The sequence below is a fragment of the Sinocyclocheilus rhinocerous genome, unplaced genomic scaffold (assembly GCF_001515625.1).
Source record: "Sinocyclocheilus rhinocerous isolate Xijiao unplaced genomic scaffold, SAMN03320098_v1.1 scaffold1436, whole genome shotgun sequence".
NCBI lineage: Eukaryota > Metazoa > Chordata > Actinopteri > Cypriniformes > Cyprinidae > Sinocyclocheilus > Sinocyclocheilus rhinocerous.
This window is the reverse complement of record NW_015647013.1, coordinates 673032-679616: the sequence shown is the minus strand read 5'-3', so window position 1 is coordinate 679616 and position 6585 is coordinate 673032. Positions and strand designations below refer to the sequence as shown.

The following is a 6585-nucleotide window of genomic DNA, read 5'->3' as shown; positions in this document are numbered from 1 at the left end:
CTATCCCTGTACAGCTATGATCAGCTGTTCCTTCATCTTGGCTGAGCTTTCAATGTTGTTACGGGAAAGGATGAAGCTGATTGGTTGGTTCTTGTCACATGACCCGCGGTGCGCTTGCGGCATTCTGAAAAGTTGAAATGTTTTTATCTCGATGCGGCGCGGAAGCACCTGGAAAAAATGAGCACGTCGCGACCGCGTCGCTTCCAATATGAGCGCGCCTGCCGTGCGTCTACATTTCAAATAACGAACTTGAGCGCGCAAAAGACGCGATATGTGAATGGCCCCTTATTCGTTTTGCTAATAAACGTTCTATGTTTCTTATTTATTTGGTTCCACAGTGTTAGTGAAATTATTTGAGACTTTCCTTTTGGTTTATGTATATTTCTATTTATTTAAGGAATAGAACCCAAAAATGAAATTTTTGTCATCATTTATTCACCTGAATGACTTTCTTTCTTTGGTTCTGTGAACCACAAAAAAAGAAATTTAGTAGAATGTTCATGCTGCTCTTTTCCACAGGGCTCTACGCTTACTTTTCTTCAGTAAGGAGCTTTCTTCTTCTCTAGGAGCACAGTCAAAAAATAAAAAAAAGATCAGTGAACAGTCAAAAAAAAGCACTTTCTAATCAATAACAAAAATTAGCCTTCCCATTACGAGGTGATTTTTGACTCCTTAAAGTGATTTACAGGGGCATTTTTTTATTTATTTTACCTTTGGCATTTTTATTTTATTTTATTGAAAGTATGTCATCTTTTATGACATTAAATTCAAAAAAATATTTTTTTTTTTTTCAAAATTTCTAATTAAAACAATAGAATAAGAAGAACAATTTTCAGATCAAAATGAAATCAGTATTAACAAAATGCATTTGCTCTACAGAAGTGGCACAGAAGAACACAAAAGTGGCATGTATAGGTATATTATTTACAGACATGAGGCTCAGAGGTGGCATGAGTGCAATTAAATTCATAAATTCATGTAGAGGTTAATGATTTAAATATACAATTTTGAATATTTAAATATTAAATGATTTAAATTACTGAAATGATACTTTAAACATTAAAGGCACAATTTTTTTTATTAAAATATCCAAAAACCACTAACAGTGTTATATATTTTGCTCACTTGTGTACTTACAGTGGTGTGAAAAAGTTTTTGCCGCCCTTCCTGTTTTTTTAATTGTTTGCATATTTGTCACACTTAAAAGATTCAGATCATCAAACAAATTTTAATATTACACAAAGATAACCTGAGTAAATACAAACTGCAGTTTTGAAATTATGATTTCATTTATTAAGGGAAAAAAGCTGTCCAAACCTGCCTGGCACTACGTGAAAAAGTAATTGCCCCCTAAATCTAATAACTGGTTGTGCCACCCTTTGCAGCAACAACTGCAATCAAGCGTTTGCGATAAATGGCAATGAGTCTTTCACAGGAATTTTGGCCCACTCTTCTTTGCAGAATTGTTTTCATTCAGCCACATTGGAGGGTTTTTGAGCATGAATGGACTGTTTAAGGTCATGCCACAGCATCTCAATCGGATTTAAGTCTGGACTTTGACTTGGCCATTCCAAAACCTTAATTTTGTTTTTCTTGAGCCATTCAAAGGTGGACTTGCTGGTGTGTTTTGGATCATTGTCCTGCTGCATAAACCAAGTGCGCTTGAGCTTGAGGTCACAAACTGACGGCCGGACATTGTCCTTCAGGATTTTCTGATAGAGAGCAGAATTCATGGTTCCATCAATTATGGCAAGTCATCCAGGTCCTGAAGCTGCAGAGCAGCCCCAGACCATCACACTACCACCACCATGTTTGACTGTTAGGATGATGTTCTTTAATGAAATGCTGTGCTGGTTTTACGCCAGATGTAACGGGACACACACCTTCCAAAAAGTTCAACTTTTGTCTCATCAGTCCACAGAATATTTGCCCAAAAGTCTTGGGGATAAACAAGATATTTTTTGGCAAATGTGAGACAAGCCTTTGTGTTCTTTTTGGTCAGCAATGGCTTTTGCCTTGGAACTCTCCCATGGATGCTGTTTTTGCCCAGTCTCTTTCTTATTGTTGAATCATGAACACTGACCTTAATTGAGGCAAGTGAGGCCTGCAGTTCTTTAGATGTTGTTCTGGGTTCTTTTATGACCTCCTGGATGAGTCGTCGTTGCGCTGTTGGAGTAATTTTGGTAGGCTGGCCACTCCTGGGAAGGTTCACCACTGTTCCAAGCTTTCTCCATTTGTGGATAATGGCTCTGACCGTGGTTCGCTGGAGTCCCAAAGCCTTAGAAATGGCTTCATAACCCTTTCCAGGCTGATACATGTCAGCTATTTTGTTTCTCATCTGTTCTTGAATTTCTTTAGATCGCGGCATGATGTGTTGCTCTCTAAGCATGTTTCACTTTGTCACACAGGTTCTATTTAAGTGATTTCTTGATTCAACAGGTCTGGCAGTAATCAGGCCTGCGTGTGGCTAGTGAAATTTAACTCAGCTTTCTAAAATAATGTGGTTAATCACAGTTCTTTCATGATTTAAGAGGAGGGGCAATTAATTTTTCACGTAGGGCCAGGTAGGTTTGGATAGCTTTTTTCCCTTAATAAATGAAATTATCATTTAAAAACTGCATTTTGTATTTACTTGCATTATCTTTGCGTAATATTAAAATTGGTTTGATGATCTGAATCTTTTAAGTGTGACACGTATGCAAAAAATAAAAAAAAACAGGAAGGGGGCAAAAACCTTTTCACGGCACTGTACCTATTTTAAATTTTGTGTAGCCTAAGTAATTTGTTATTTTATTAGTCATATATGGTGTATTTTTATTCGTTTTGTTAATAAAAGTTATGAGTTTGGCGTTGTTGCTTGAATTGAATCAACGCCGAATTGCTGCTAATTTGAAAGTGAAAGTAAAATGCGCACGGCACTTTTACAAGCCATTTGAAAGCTAAGAAAAGAGGGAAACTCAAACGAACTAACACCCTCCACCCAACCCAACGGTGATACCGGTATTACCGGTGTTGTCACACGTCGATTAACCGGTGGGAAAATTTCCTCACCGTCACAACCCGACTTAGCTAACACTGCTTTTTTCTGCTAAAATGTAACCAGAAGTCTTGCATATCATGCCTTGAATTGTATGGTCAATAATTAGGTTGAGGGAGTGTAAGAGAGAGGAAGTATTGTTGTTTTCTGTCATCGAATCAAAATTTCCCACACAACGACATGGATAGCTTTCCTTCAATTGTCCTCCCTGTCCTTTGCGCTTTCAGCATTTCCTGTTTATCTGCATTTCTTCTTTACCTTTCCACTGTTTCTCTTTTTCTTTTGCTTTCAGCACTTCTCATCTCCTCTCTCTGGTTCTCTTTTCTCTCTCTCGCTCTCTCCCTCCCCCGATCTCCTTCCTCTTCTATTTGGCTAGAGGTCAGCCCCCACTCCTCCAACGGTCAAAGGTCAAAGAGCAGAGTATATAAAGCAAGCAAAAGGAATTCTTTTGTAGGAGACTCTAAACCTGCTCAAACACACATATACACACACCTGGAACCCATGTGAGCCTCAAAAGACAGACAAAAAGATTCCAAACACTACGCTTAATCAGAAAAACCAGTCACATCATTAGTGGTGCTTCATTGGCAACATCTCAATTACTAATACTGTTGCACAATCCCATAACCATAAGTATTAAACATCTGTGCATAACTCACACTGTTTGTGCTTCGGACATGAATAATCCCTGAAATTGTGCGGCTTGTTGAGGAGAGCTGTGCTATTACTATTTAAGAGAGAAATTACATTTCTTTGTCTTTGCAGATAATAAAATAGGCATCAAAAACATACTTAAGCAGAGACTTGATCTGGGATAAGCTACACTGCAAAAAATAAAAATAAAATAAAAAAGATTTGACTTCTTTTCCATTATAAATATTCTTAATTAATAAATAAATTCTTAAATTAAGATACAAGTCTTGTTTTCTGAAAAATGTATCAAAATCAAGTGAGATTATGCTTAAAACAAGAAAATTATCTGTCAGTGGGGTAAGAATTATTAGGATCATTTGTAAGGATTATTTCCTTTGAATTAAGTTTTAAGTTTTCTAATAGTGCACTGGCAGATATCTTGTTTTAAGTATAAGCTCACTTCATTTTGGTAGATATTTTAGAAAATAGGACTAAATATTTAACAGACATAACAGTCATTTTACTTCTTGAGTAAATGTATGTTTAGATATTTGTAATGGGAAACAAGTCAAAAATACTTAGGAAAAAGGCCAGTAAACATCAACCTAGCAACCTCACAGAATGCCCTAGCAACTAAAAAAAATGTGACAAAAAAGAAAAAAACAAAAGGAAGAAAACATCAAAATGTGTAGCCAGCTTTAGTCATGATCAGCCACTGTCATATATGATCATTGGTGGAAAAAAGGCACACTAGAGCAGCTGCTTCTTAAAAAAGCACACTGTAAACAATAAAACAAAGAGAGGCTCATTTTGCTAAGCTGTCGAGAGGGAGCTTTGCTGTGGGCAGCTGAGCAATTCTTCAGTGCTTTTCAGTCTCACTGGGCTCATTTTCATACCTTAACTAACCATGTGCAAACACAAACAGCCTGTCAAAGCCTCTTAATGCAAGCGATGTATAGTGTAATAAACTCCTAACTCCCATTAAACATCTCATATAACATGTAGAGTAACATAAATCAAAATCTCATAATTAAATAACGCTAGTTCCATAAAAGCACAACTGTTCACGATCATTAAATAATAATAACAGATACAACTTTTGATTTTGGTAATAACAAGTCCTTTAGAAGTATTTTTCATAGTTAGTTCAGGTTAACTGATTTAGGCCTGGTTTCACAGACGGGGCTTAGACTAAGGATATTTTAGGACATTTAAGTCATTTTTATAAACATGCCTTTTGAACATTTCAAAAGGCATGTTTTTGAACGGGGCTTAGACTAAGGATATTTTAGGACATTTAAGTCATTTTTATAAACATGCCTTAGGAGAAAAAAAACATTTCTGGTGTGCATCTCGAGACAAAACAAAGGCACTGATATATTTTACGATCAGTCAGTGCAAGTTTCTTTCTCAGACTTACATTTTAGTCTGGGACTAGGCTTAAGCCTTGTCTGTGAAACCGGGGGATAGTTATCTAATGTCAACAAATGAAACGGTGTTACCAAATAAAATATGGAAATGAATGCAATGAGTGTCTTGTACTGAAAGGACTACATTAAAGGTTCAAAATCGACATAAATGCTATTTATATAAAAAGAGTTATACGATCCTTATTTGAGACTCGAAGAAACTGGACATATTTTCAGGTCATTACAATCTAGGCAAGTATGGAAGGATGAAAGGAGACGTGTCAAGACAGGACAGGTGAGGAATGCGTCTAGGAGGAACAATAACAGCTAGTAAACAGGAACTAATGCCTTTAGTGTTAAATCCTCCAAAAATCACCAGCAGACAACATGGATAGATATTAGTGCTGGGCAATCGCTGGATTAACCGCAATTGATTGCATTCAATATAAAAGTTTGTGTGTACATAATATACGTGACCCTGGACCACAAAACCAGTCATAAGGGTCATTTTTTTTAAATTGAGATTTATAGACCATCTGAAAGCTGAATAAATAAGCTTTCCATTGATGTATGGCTTGGATAGGAGGTTTGAAAATCTGGAATCTGAAAGTGCAAAAAAATCTAAATATTGAGAAAAATCGCATTTAAAGTTGTCCAAATTAGGTCCTTAGCAATGCATATTAAAATATCTTCACATGAACATGATCTTTACTTAATATCCTAATGATGTTTGGCATAATGTATATTTATTATGTATATATAAATCCACAAGCATGTAAGTATATATTTCAGAAAAATGTTATGTTTATAAATTACAAATATTTATATATAATATAAATTATATGAATATAAATGTAAATATTTTCAAAATATATGTGTGTGTCGTTATATACACACATAATAAATAAACGCAGTACACATACATATATAAACAAAAACTTATTTTGGATGTGATTAATCGTTGCCCAGCACTAATAGATATATAACACGCTGTTATGTACAAAACAGAAGTGCAGTATCTTTACCTCCCATGGGCTCTTCCTCCTCTTCAGCTCGTCACACTTTCTCAGTTTGCAGATCTGGTGTCTGATCTTTCGGTTTAGGCAGTTGCTGCAGGTACCGCAGTTCTCCTTCTTCATACAAGGCCCACATACGCCGCATCTCTTTCTCTTCTTTTTAAGAGGTGCCACAGCCTCCATCGGTTCCTGGTCTGCCTCCATCTGTGGCAAGGAGAACATGCCAGCTTGCTCATGCTCGGACCTGATGTAGTCGGCCGCAGGAGACACCACCCTTGCGCTCCTGGCCCCGAGGAAAACTTTAGGGTCCTCCTCGTCCAGAGAGAATTCATATATGTCCTGGACGGGAGGGCCAGGGCCTCCCCTCGGCTTGTGCATACTGAGGGTCCCGCTCTCTTACGGGACAAGAGAGCGGTAAAAGTGGCCGCTACCGGTTTAAAAATACTAGGTAAAAAATAAGGTTCTTTACAGCACGGCACAGACCAGTCCA

At 37.0% G+C, this 6585-nt stretch overlaps 1 protein-coding gene across 1 annotated transcript in view; it reads right to left on the bottom strand.

Annotated features, from left to right (window-relative positions):
- Nucleotides 1–6204, bottom strand: part of LOC107708251 (methylcytosine dioxygenase TET3-like) — a 52485-nt gene extending 46281 nt beyond the window's left edge. The window contains exon 1 of the mRNA XM_016512438.1: nt 6105–6204. The gene's annotated coding sequence lies outside the window, so the exon portion shown is untranslated. The remainder of the gene's footprint in view (nt 1–6104) is intronic.
- Nucleotides 6205–6585: the final 381 nt, after the last annotated feature.